The sequence below is a fragment of the Phyllostomus discolor genome, chromosome 8 (genome assembly GCF_004126475.2).
Source record: "Phyllostomus discolor isolate MPI-MPIP mPhyDis1 chromosome 8, mPhyDis1.pri.v3, whole genome shotgun sequence".
Classification (NCBI taxonomy): Eukaryota; Metazoa; Chordata; class Mammalia; order Chiroptera; family Phyllostomidae; genus Phyllostomus; species Phyllostomus discolor.
Genome location: NC_040910.2, coordinates 50030048 through 50042734, shown reverse-complemented (window position 1 = coordinate 50042734; position 12687 = coordinate 50030048). Strand labels below are relative to the sequence as shown.

Genomic DNA, 12687 nt, shown 5'->3' with positions numbered 1-12687 from the left:
GTGTCAATGAATGGGCCGCAGGAAGTGTGGGGCTTCAGAGACAGGAGCCATCCTTCTGCCTGTGATCACCAGAGAAATAAGGATTGCATGTGAATAAGGATTGCATTTTAGGTCTCAAATTGTGACAAGTAGAGAGAGGATTTTCAAACTAAGGAACAAGTACATACATACAAAGGTGGGAAAGAAGAGGTGGAGTTCAGAGGAAGCTGAGTAGCCTTTGGGGTTGATACGGAGTTGTAGTGTTACTTGTAATAGCTTCCATGTGTACGTACTTACCACATGTCAGGTATTCTTGCTTAATCCTCTCAGCAAACTATAAACTATTAATTCATTATTTAACAAATATTTATTGAGTGCCTACTACAAGCCAGGCAAATTGTAGGTGTCGGGGATACATCCGTGAAGAAACAAGGCCAAGTCCCTCAGCCATGAACACAAGAGAGAAGTCCTTGCACTCAGGAGTTTGCATTCTGGGAACTGTCACCCACATTTTATACATCAAAAAATTGAGATGTAAGGAAGTTAAAGCACTGTTCAGAGTCACACAGATAATAAGTGGAAGAGCCTGTCTGTGCTTCCAAACCCTGTGCTGTGCTGCTTTCCTGGACACCTGGCACTGAGAGTTGGGAGTCTTCAGTTTCAGTACTTGGTAGTGAGGATCTGCTACCAGACATAGTGAGGTTTTGAGCAGAGGGTGGCAGAAACAAAGGGGAGTTGCTTTCCTTAGGGCTGTCTTCCTCCATTCTACTTATAATCAGACAGAGGTCAGCCACCTCAGTCTTCTCCCTACACACACACACACACACACACACACACACACCTTTTGTCTGAGGTTGATGCTGCCTAGCCAGAGCCACACCTGGGTTTTAGAGGTTTAGCCACATTGCACCCTCAGGACCAGAGCACCATGCAACACCTGGCACCCTGTTTAACCATCCAACCAAAGCTTGTAAGTTTGATTTTCCTCCTAGCTCAATTGCTGCAAGTTGAAAGTGAGTGTGGTGGAGAAAATGATAGTGTTAGAAAGGTACTGGGCAAGATTAATAGCTATAAACTTGAAACAGGCCTCAGCTTTTCCCTGAAACTCAGTCCCTGGGAGGGAACTGAAAAAGTTTGCCTTTGAAATGTCTTGGGAGTAGGAGTTCCAGTGCTCTGCATCCCAGCCTATAATCCTGACATGGTGGAACAATGCCCCTCACTAAGTAGCTGGTCAAGTGTTTGAACCTAGAAATCCAGCCTTTTTGCAGAGTTTGGGGACTGGAGTGAAGTAACATTGCTGGTAAAAGGACACTGAAGAAGAAAGGAAGAAGAAAAGAAAAGAAAAAGAAAGAAGAAGAAGGAGGAGGAGGGGGAGGAGGAGGAAGAAGGAAGAAGAAGAAGAAGAAGAAGAAGAAGAAGAAGAAGAAGAAGAAGAAGAAAGGAGAAGAAGAAGGAGGAGGAGAAAGAGAAGGAGAAGGAGAAGGAGGAGAAGGAGAAGAAATAAGGAAGGGGGCAAATACAGAAAAAAGAAGAGAGAAGGAATGGATAAAGGAAACCCAAAGGAATAAGAACGAAGTGCAAGTAATAAAACGAAAAAGGGAGGGAATAAGAGTAAGATGAGAACAGTCGAGAAATGGAGAAAGGAGAAAGACTGAGCAGGCAGGGCCGTTCGACGGACTTTGCTGGAAGCGAGAACGGAGAAATGGGGGCCCTGGAACCCTGTGCCCACTGCAGACGCAGAGGAGCGGGGAGGTCCGGAGCAGCCCCAGCTGTCAGCCAGAAACAAAGGCCGCGGAACAGCTACGGGCGAGGCAGCCGGCTGCTCCTGGACCAATGAGCGGTGCCGGCCCCGGCCCCGCCCTGCCCCGCCCGGCCCGGACCAATGATAAGCCACGCCACGCCACGCCCGCGGCAGCTCTGCCCCGCCCCGGCCAATGGGAGGCTCTGACGTAGGCCCCGCCCAGTCCCGCCCACGGCTCCGCCCCGGTCCTACCTGGCCAATGAGAGGCGTTGGCCCCTCCCCCCTCCTCTCTCCCTTGGCCCCACCCGCCTACCCGCCCCTGGCTCCCGGACCCCGCGCAGAGGCTGGCTTGCGGAGAGGGAGCGGGCGAGCCGCGGGCAGCGCGCGGGTGGAGCGGCCGAAGTTTCTGTGCCTGCCTCGTCCGGCGAGCCAGAGCCACGCCGCAGCTCTAGGAAAAGACAGACGAGAACAAACTGCAAGACACACTGAAAAATAATTCTCAAGTCAGCCCGAGGCGCAGGAGGCAGGTACGGTGCGATGAACGAAGGGTCTCGCTCCCTTCCATAAGGGTCTGCAGCCGCGGAGGACGCCCGGGCTCTGGGGACACTGCGCTCCCCGCGGCGTGCAGCACGTCCGCGCGTCTGTCGATCTTTGTCTGTCTGTGCAAGGTCTGTCTAGGTGCCTTTGTCTTTGCACGTAACTGTCAGGGTCTCCTCTCTGCCAGGGTGGGTGCTGCTGGCTGGTCCCAGCCCAGAAGATAGAATGGTACTTCTGTCCTTCCGTCTTCGTCGCCGTCTCCTGCAGACAGGGTTTATCTACTCCCAGCCCCGAATCTGATCTTGATAGACATAAGTGTTGGGTGACACTGGTGTCAGAGATTGAGGAAGCCAGAGGTGACTGTGAGGCCCGAGGGGCCCTGGCTCCAGACAGAGGGTTTGACAGCTGGAACCTGGCCACTGAACTTGGCCATCTGGAACTTTGGCTGTGTCCGCATGGGTGGCAGGGACACTGATGCAGTTAGAGGCTTGGAATATTTCACTGAAGGAGGATGCCACACCAGATGAGGTGGATAGAGTGGGGAGTGATAAACCCCAGAATTTAAGTGGCTGCCTGGTGCTGCCAGTCCTGAACATACAATTCAGCCAAAGTAACACACACACCCCACATTCACTTCTTGTTCTCACCCACCGCAGGCAGCCAGCCCCTACTCTCCGCACTCCTACACTCACATACACTCCCTTCCACATACTTAAGGCACCAAAACACCAAGAGCCACCAGGTGATCCTTCTCTTTACTGTTCCAGGTGGAAAGGATTTGAACTGTGGAGCAAATGAGTGTTCAGCTCACCCACGAGTGTGTTCAGCCCTAGGAAAGTGCCTCAGACATGTTAGCTTTAGAGCCCTCAGTTTCCCAGGAACAAGGAGTGCTTAGGGATGTGAGCATCTGAAGTTCCCAGGTCTTTTTCTTCCCCTCCATCCACACTCTCCCACTGCCTTCCATCCCTTTGCTCTGGTCCTGGGTGCTGGCAAACAACTGAGGAGGCACTGAGTTCTGAAGAGCTCTTGGCAGGAGCTGGGCCAGATAAGGGTCTCCTGCTCTGCTGAAGTGCAGCCTAATTACAATCATGGGAGCAGAGGAGCCCAGCCACAGAGAGATGAGCTGTCTGCTTGGCAGTTCTTGAGAGACCCTTGAGAACAGTCTGTGGGTGGGAACAAGAGAGTGTAACCTGAGCTTCCTTGAAGTTCAAAAACAATTTTCTGTGGCCTTGCTGGGGAAAATACAGGTGCTGGAAGAATGTATGTATATGTGTGCATGTGAAAATGGCTATCAGAGACAACGTTTGCAGGGGGGAGGGTGTCGGGGCTCCAGGGTGGAGAAGAACCAAGTCTGTGGGTTGAAGTCTGTGGGCAGAGGCATACATATTATTCAGGCGTGGCATCTGCACCTTGTATTTATCCAGCACCTTTCTTCTGAGGCACTTTCTGCATATCACGGACATCATCTCCTGTGGTATCTCCATTGTCCTCACAACATAACTACCAGGTTGGCATGAAGCACGGTTAACTCTCTGTGTTTACCAGTGACGAAACTGAGGTGGCAGAGGGGAAAGGCTTTCCCCGAAGTCCACAGCTAGTATGAGCAAAGTTAGACTCGGCAGGTGGGAGTCCAAGTACGAGGTCTCAACTGGATACATGTGAATGGGGGACAGTCACTCTGCTTGAGGTGAGAAGAAACTCAGTGGAGAAAGAAGGGTGCCTCTCAGAGGTTTTGTGAGCGAGCAAGAAGGAGGACGGGACATTTGAGATGGTTGTTTTTTAACAGGTATGGCAGCCTCTGCGTGCCTCTCGAGATAACACCTGTTTCATCCATTCAGCTGGTGCATGTGTGTCTGTGTGTGCCTCAGTAGGTGTGTAGTGGGGTGATTGCCATCAAAGGCGCGCTGCTGTGTAACGTGTATGTTGGGAGAGCCTGCGCACTGGGTGTGTATCAAGGGGAAGTTTTGCCAGGCAGTTTGAGAAACCATGTGTCTGCCTGCATGGGTCAAGAGGTAGATGGGCTCCAGCCATAAAAATGGCTTTCTAATCCCCCAAATTGATTTATATGCCTTTGCACTTATTCAGCATTCATTTAATAGATATTAATTGGGTGCCTACAAAATACAAGGCTCTGGGCCAGGCAGCAAGGCTTCAAAGATGAGTAAATTAATGATGGCAAACCTGTCATTAAGCAGCTTACAGATGAGCTTAATGGGAAAGAGTTCAGAACATCTAATAACATTCACTACGTGCAGTGTGCGCCCAGTACTTTTTATGCATTATCTCATTTAATTCTCAGTGCAGCCCTGCAGGGTGGGTATGATGATCGGAGTAGGAGACTTAAATAACGTAGCTGGGACAGCAAACGGAGGAGAGAGTGAGGATTTGAACTCTGCTCAGCCCCTGCTCTTCCATTTTCTCCTACTGCCTTTGAACACAGAAATATGTGTTTCTTCTCTGTGAAATGTCTTTGCCCAGCCCCTCCACCTAGCTAACTCCCACTTGCACTTCTGGTTTTAACCATGAGAATCAACTTCTCCAAGAAACCATCCCCTCCCCTGTCCTTAAGTCCGGGTCATGGGCCATCCTCTGAGTTCCTGACGTTCCATGCTATCCCACCTTTACCCACTGGCTCCTGAAGAGCCAGCAGCATTCTTAGGGGCAGATTGTGTTATAAATTCCCAGCTCAAAGTCAGCGTCTGGCTACTCTGCGTAGGCCTTAATAGATGCTTGTTTAATAGAGTGATGGGCGAGAAAGAGCTGTCAGAGGCCCTCGGCAGGCAGCATGTTTCCCAAAGGTGGATTTGTGCAGGGGGCATGCTTTGCTGGCCTGGCCTCTGATGCTCCTGCCTCTGTTTTGGGGCCAGCTCCTTCACAGGCTCTACCTAGAAAAGGGCTTCTCCATCCCAGCTCCTGCCTGCAACTGTTTGGGAGCCTGAGGAAAACCTAGCCCCCACCCGCCCGCTGTATCTGCTCACCCACCCAATCTCCAGCTCAGTCAAATGACAAGTAAAATGATGAAGTAGGAGGTGCTAGGTGTGATCTAGACTTGGGGTTTTTAAACCTTGCACCATCCAGGGCAAAGATGAGGTGTTTCTGGGACTTTGCCAATCAAGAAGTGTCCAACAGCCTGGGGAATCGTTAGGCAATTTACATGGTAGGTCTTTGAGTTTGCTTTTGAATAGATCTTTGTGTTGCTGCAGTTTGAAAACCACAGATGTAAATTGGACACTCCTGCTTTGCTGGTGGGAGTGTGAATTGCTACCATGTTTGGGAAGGTAATCTGGCCATGATTTGCCCAAGGTCACACGGTCACAGCCTGGTGACTCCCTTCTCAAGCCGTTTGGACCATCCCATTATTTCTCATACCAGGGTGACCACATGCCTTGTCAGGGAATGTGATGATTTTAGTTTTCCTTTCAAAGATCATCACTCAAGTTTGAAATACTCTGCATTTCACTGTTTGTTAAAAGTCTTATCCATGCAAGGCACCAGGTTGATGGGAGATATAAAAAATGGCTAAATAATGGTTTGAGATTAAACTTGGTGATGAAAATTGGGAAGGGGACGCAGTGCATGTGAATCGATGACAAGGACACCTGGATCTTAACTAACTTTGAACATAACACCTGCTCCGCAGGAGGGAGGTGAGCTCGAGTCATGGAGGAGGAGGTTGTGCACTGAACCTCAAGAAGGTGTAAGAGAGTAGACATGGCAGCAGCCCAGTCATAGCTCCAGAATGCAAGCTGAGAGCTGAGGGGAAGGGGCTTTCTCTCCCAGGGAGGGTCCTGAGGTGAGCCTGTTATCCCCTCCCCTGGCTCAGCCAGTCACCCTGACCAGACAGAGCAAGGAGTGAAGGGTGGGAGAGCTCACCTCTCACAACCACCCCCAGCCAGATGAGTGTGCAGACTGGCCTTGACCGTGCCTGCAAGGGTTTAGAGCAATGCATGGGGATGCGTCGACCTCGAGCAGAGCTGACCTGGGCTGCGGGCGAGCTGCCGCCTGGCACTACCGCCTGGTGTCTGCAATCTCCATCCTGCGTCTCTCGCTCTCCTGCTTCCTGCCAGACAGCGACTTCCACCAGACGGCGAACACTTCCCTCAACTTCCTGTAATAGTGATTTTAATAGCCCTTTTTATCTGTCCGGGACTTTACACTTTAAAAGGAACATCATTATTACCAACTCTGTAGGAAGATTTCTTCTACAATTTGACAGATGAGAAAACTGAGTGAGCCTGTCAGAGATCAAAGAGTTTACCCAAGATCTTAAGTGGAACATGGAGATTTGAACCCAGCCATCCTGACTCCCAATCCGAGGCTACAGCCACCCCACCATCAGGACTCACTAATCAAACAGATTTAGGTTCACTGAATTTTTGACCAGTGTTTAATGTGCAGGAAAAAAGAAAGAGATTTTTTTAAATTAGTGTAAGAACTCAGGCACTTTTGTGATTATTGTAATTCAAGCATGATGAGAGTCAGAGTTCTCCTCACTTTTTCTATGCCTCCTCTTCTCCCTAAGTGCTTGTTATGCACATATGTTAAATCCATACATAATAAACTAGGGAGTATCTAGCATAATGGAATGTCTACTTGAGACTTACTTAAGGAAATGAGCTTTATCTTACATTTCTTTATAGCTGGTCAATTCATAAGGTTTAGTCCCCTCCACATTGAAATTGTAGCAAATTTTGCCCTCATAGGACCCGAACTAATGAATTAATTTCATTGGAATACCAAAGTTTACCCCATTATCTATTTCAGCATTTCCACCTCCTCCGGGGGCAAATAAGTTCCCATCTGAAGTGGGCTAGCAGGCTCTCCCCTGTAATGGGGGCAGTGTGTGGAAACCAGACTTGGGAGGCTATCAAACGTGGCAGCTGCTTCTGATAAGGAGAGATTTTGATGGAGTGGGGGGGGGGGCGGTGTAGGGGGAGGGGGTGGCGGGTGCAGAAGGAGACGGAAGAGACAGGACAAACAGTGCGTGTGTCCACGAGTGCGCTCTCTAACAGCCAGTACTGATTGTTCTTCTAATTAATCCAGCAGGGAGGTGATTCTTCTAAGTGAAAGGCCAAGTTGGTGTTCGAACAGATGTGATGTGGGTTATATCTAGTACCTGGAACACAGGCAGTGAAGAGCCACCCCACCCAGACCACCCATAGGTTTGCTCCCTTGTCAGCTAGTCACTGTGGGGAAAGGTAGCTGCCTTCAGGGTGGCTACCAGCACCACTCACACACACCACATCCATTCATCCAGTCTTGTCGTTTCTCCCTCTGAGGCGTGCCCTCCTCTGATACCACAGTCACAGTCGCGTCCATGATGGAACTGCAGGGACTCCAGATGGCGGGACCTGGAAGGCCCACACCTGCGGGCCACCCTGGGTGGGCCTCCCTGTGGCATGACCTGAAGTGTGCTCAGGCAGCCCCCTGACACCCCAGAACCTCCCTTTCAGCCATGCCCAGACCAGTCGTCGGGTCACCCTCAGCCCTCTAGAGCTGCAGATGCCTGCAGGCAGAGGGGGGAAAGTCTCAGTGAAACTCCCAGCCGAGGAGGTGTACCAGAAAACAGCCCCTCAAGGATGTCAAAAGTGGAGCGAAGATCGGGGTGGGGTGGTTACTGCTCTGGGAATCCACTCATGTCTAAGGACAAACCCAGCCGCTCGTGTGAGTCTGGCCTCGTGCGCAGGCTGCGGGTGGCCAGAGAGGCAGGGCCCGCCACCTGGGCCGGGCAGTGCACGCGGCCCGCTGGCTTCGGGGCATCTGCACTCTTCTTGCTGTGGCAAAGCCATTTGCTGCTCAGTCAGCCCCCTCCTGGCACCCTGGACTGCTAAATTGGTCTCAACTTGCTGTACTTCCACCCACCACCTTAGTCATTATTCACTGGCAGCGTTCGGAGAGTGGGTGTGAGGCAGCCGAACATTATATTCCTGCTGCAAAGAGAGAGAGCTGAGTATGGCAGGCAAGGAAAGGAGAGAGGGAAGGAGCTCAGAGAAAGCAAAGGAGGCAGGGAAATAGAGCTTGGGTTTGCCAGCACTTCCCCCCATGACCCCAATAACCCTGGATGGTGGTGTGGGGGTGGTGATGGGTGTGTGGGTCCTGGCTCAGCAGGAGGAGAGGCAGGGTTCTAGGGGTACACTCGCTACTGAGGGCCAGCACCTGCCTGGTCTAGAGGGAGGGAAAGACCTCACCTTCCATCAGCTCCCTGTTCCTTAAATTCTACAGTAGGCGCTGTCACGCCCAGTGAGCATCTGCTCCCTCTCTCCTTCCTCCCTGCCTAGACGATAAGCCCCTTGACAGAGAATGTGTCATCCCTGGACAGTCGGGGCTCCTTCCTACCCCGCCACTTCCTGCTGTCCACAGGGCCTGAGAACCAAGGCAGCCAAGGGTAGAAGGAACAACAAGGGAGCTTCCAGGGCCTCAGGGAGGGAAGGGTCCACCCCAGAAGAACAGGCCGGCTAGGGAAGCCGATGCTCAGAGGCCTCCGACCTGGGGCAGAGGTGCCCCGTGCTCTTCCAGTGCCCAGGCGTTGCTCTGTGGCTGGCAGGAGGTGGGGAAGAGCAGCTCTCCTGTCGGACAGGACAGATGCATCGGGCAAGGGCAGAGTGACCTTGACAAGGGTTGTCTGAGTCACTGACAACATTTGTTTGGGCTCCCAGGGACAGGGTGGAAGGGGAGCACAGCAACAGGCCAAGCTGGCTTGGAACCTGGCGTCCCCTCACCCTGCCCCGTGCCTCCAGCCCTGTTTCTCCCCTCCCACCTTCTTCTCCGGCAAGATAATGGGAAAACCCTGAGAACAAAAGCTGCCACACAGCTGAGGAGGCAGGGACACTGGGGAACTGCACTCCGAATGTCAGGGGTCAGAAGTCTGGGGAGTGAGCCCTAGAGCAGCTCTTGACCTCCTGCCAGCGCCGCCAGGCAGACTGTCTGCCGGCCTCAAGGATGCCTGTGCAGTCTGCCCGCCACCTGAGCAGGGAGGTCCGGCCGGCCGCAGGGTTTCCGAAGGACACTTGAAGCACTCAGGAGCCTCCCCCCGCACCCCGCCCCTGCCTTATTTATGGCAAACTTCAGACTCTGCGGCTTGGGCTCCCTTCTGCTTCCCCACCCCACCCCCAAGGGGCGTTTCAGCAGTGCAAGAGGAGGAGGGAAGGATTAGACTGGGCTCACATCTTGGGGAGACAGCCTCCCCCTCCTCGCTGATCAAATTCCCCCAGCCCCAACGTCTGGGTGGCGCCGGCAGACAAACCGCACTGCAGGCAGGTGGGGGGGAGAGGGCCCCGGCAGCCCCCCGGCTTACACCTGCCTGTAAAGGGAGCTGCATACAAGGCCAGGAGGGCTTCCAGCTGCCCGCCTCCTCCCTGGTTGGGCTGCAGCTTCCCCTGTCCAAAGCTCTGCACCAGCTGCGGGGGGTGCCAGGGGCAGGATGCTGGGCTTTTCCTGACGCGACATTTCCTCATCAACCTGGAAGACTGGAGCACCAGGCTTTCGGCTTCCCCTGGCATCGCCTGGGCCATCTGTGGACTTAGAAACTTTCCCTTGATGACCGAGTTGCTTGCATGCTAGAGCTGGCTTCGAAGAAATGACTGACACTCTGCATAGAAACACAAAATCTCAGGGTTGCAAGGATGTTTAAGTCCCATTCTATCTGCCCCAATCCTCCCTGCTGCACCCCAAAATTCTCCCCCAAGCTGCTGTCCTGTCTCTACTTACCTCCAAGAACTGCTGTACTGGACCCAGGAACCCAGTTCTTTCTCTTTTAGTTCCATCTCTTAACGTCACAGAATGCTGTGTGCCTGTCACGCTCTGTGCTGCTCCTGGGAGGAGACCTTTCCATGAGGCACAGCTGGCCTGGGACTGGGGGAGGAGGCGGGTACCTTACAAAGCCTGTCGCTGTTGCCTGGCCGCACAGCTCAGTTTGTTGGGCCTCTTCCCGCAACGCAGGATGCATACAAGAGGCAACCGATCAATATTTCTCTCTCACACAGATGTTTCTCTCCCTCTCTTTCTCCCTCCCTTCCCCTTTCTCTAAAAGTAAATCAATAAAATAGTTTTTAAAAAATCACTGCACACAGTGGATTGAGCACGGGCTGCGAACCAAAGTGTCGCAGGTTCGATTCCCAGTCAGGGTACATGCCTGGGTTGCAGGTCATGACCCCCAGCAACCGCACATTGATGTTTCTCTGTCTCTGTCTTTCTCCTTCCCTTCCCTCTCTAAAAATAAATAAATAAAATCTTTTTAAAAATCACTGCACAAAGCTAAGTTGGTCTAAAAAGTCTTCATGGAAGATACAGAATTTGAGAAGGACCTTGTGGACTGGGTGTGATTTTAAGAGATGGAGGGAGAGGGGGGCAAAGGTGGGGACAATAAGTGGCAGGGAAGCAAAGGCAAGCTGAGTCAAATGGTGGACGGCCCTGCCGACCCAGCCCGGGGCTCGAGAGCTGCTGGCGGGCGGCAGGGAGTCACAGCAGAGGACTGGCGTGTAGCAGGCCTGGGTTTCAGGAAGTTCATCTGGCAACAGAGCACCGAAGGGAGTTGAGGGTGGAGAGACTTTCTAGAGATCACATTACTTATTAGAACACCTTTCTATCCTCCCTGTCTGCTAGTTGATAGCACGTGCTCCTCGAGACCCCAGGCAGCCTGGAAACGTGGGGGAGCCAAGGCTTCAAGGACAGGGGAGTTCCTAGTCCAATGTCAAAGGTCAGGGCTAATGTGCGGCGTGGAGGACTTATTTACAACAGGAGACGTGGCTGACACCTGGCTTTGGACCTGGAATGAATCACAGAAGGCTTGCGGTTTTTGTTGTTGTGGTCAGTTTTTTTGTTTGTTTGTTTTTATGGATGAAGACACGGAGGCCAGACCGGGAGGCCTGAGCTCAGGGTCAGCGGCACAGCCAGAGCTGTGCTCCCACATGGGGACTCTTCCCTCTCACACGCTGGAATCGCGGACAGGGACTGCAGGACTGGCAGAACCCATCAGATCCTCAGCCTCGAGTGCTGCACGGGTGTGTTGGGGGCCGCACGAGGACGTGCCGGTAGTGGGCGCTCTCAGTCTCTGCGGGTCTCGCCCCAGCTGGGCAAGGGACACCCAGGATGTCAGAACAGCTGATAACTGTGACCTCCATTTTCCCCCCCTGTCTTCTTTCTTGTTCTCTGGCTGTTTCAGACATTGTATTTCCCTCTGTTCCTCTGCCTTCTCCTTTGTTCTGAGGGCTCTGAGAAGTTCCCAGCTAATGTGACAGTGAGGGTTTACTATGCCAGTGGCAGTTGCCACCAGTTGGCACTTTTCAGAAGTGAAAAACCAGTTCTCTGCCTCTGTCTCAGGCCTGCTTGGTTTAAACTGAGTCCAAACAAAATGCAAAGGCTGCAGGTGCCAGTCAGCCACGCTCAGCGCCCAGGGCACAGACAGCTGCCATGTGAGGAGAGGTTCCCGGACAGGAGGCAGGTCTCGTCAAGCAGGGCCCTCCTTTACTGTCAGGAACACACGGTGCCAGGGGTCGCCTGCCCATAGCCGCGAAGCTCTCAGAACACCGTTCCCATCTTCTTCTGGAAGGTTCCTCAGCCTGGCACCTGCCCGAGAGCTTCTTTCCTGCCTGCTAACAACCTGCGTAGTCAAGGGGTGGGGGGCAGCGGCAGGGCAGTGTCCTGTGATGTCTCTGGTGAGGCGACACCTGGAGACAGCACCTTCCTCCAGAAATAACTCAGCCCCTGCCCTGTTCCTGGTAACTCAGCCCTGGCAGAGAGAACGGGCAAGTCCTAAAGGTAAGGCCTGGGTTTCTTTGTGCTCGCCAATCCCGTGAAACAAGTGTGGGTGAGTTTGGGAGTGGACAGCAGAAAGAACACGGATTTGGGAATCTGAGAGGCCAGCGTTTGGATCTCAGCTTTATTATGTATTAGCTGTGTGGCATTGGGCAAGTCACTTAGCCTCTCTGAGCCTCGTTTTTCTCATCTGTAAAATGTATTGTGTCCCATATAGAATTTTTATGAAAATTCCGTGAGCCAGTATAAGTAAAAGGAGCTCCATTCATGGTAGCCTCAGCCCCGACCCATCAGCTGCAGTGGAATGAAACCAGGAGTGGAATGAAGTTCTCTACTCGGGAGAGTCCTGAGCCCACGGTCCAGGGACATGTCTGGGGGTCAAGGAGGGACAACTTTGGAGTCAGGCAGTGCTCTCTATGACAGCTACCTCCTTAACTGCTAACTCTGCAAAGAGAGACCATCGTAACTGAAAACAGTTTCTGACCTGGGCCGGTCACCCCTCCCTAGGCAACCTGGTGTCATCGTCGCCCCCCCCCCGCCACTCCCGGGAGGTCACCATATTGATGCCGAAATTAGTGCGGACACCCGACCAGCATAGCGCACTGCAGCCCAGAACTCCTGGGCTCCAGCGACCCTCCTGCCTCAGCCTCCCGAGTAGCTGGGACCACAGGCGCGTG

At 52.8% G+C, this 12687-nt stretch overlaps 1 protein-coding gene across 1 annotated transcript in view; it reads left to right on the top strand.

The window, feature by feature from the left end:
- The first annotated feature begins 2054 nt into the window (after positions 1-2054).
- The window catches only part of LZTS1 (leucine zipper tumor suppressor 1), a 51897-nt gene continuing 41264 nt past the window's right edge, over positions 2055-12687 (top strand). The window contains exon 1 of the mRNA XM_028520200.2: positions 2055-2247. The gene's annotated coding sequence lies outside the window, so the exon portion shown is untranslated. The remainder of the gene's footprint in view (positions 2248-12687) is intronic.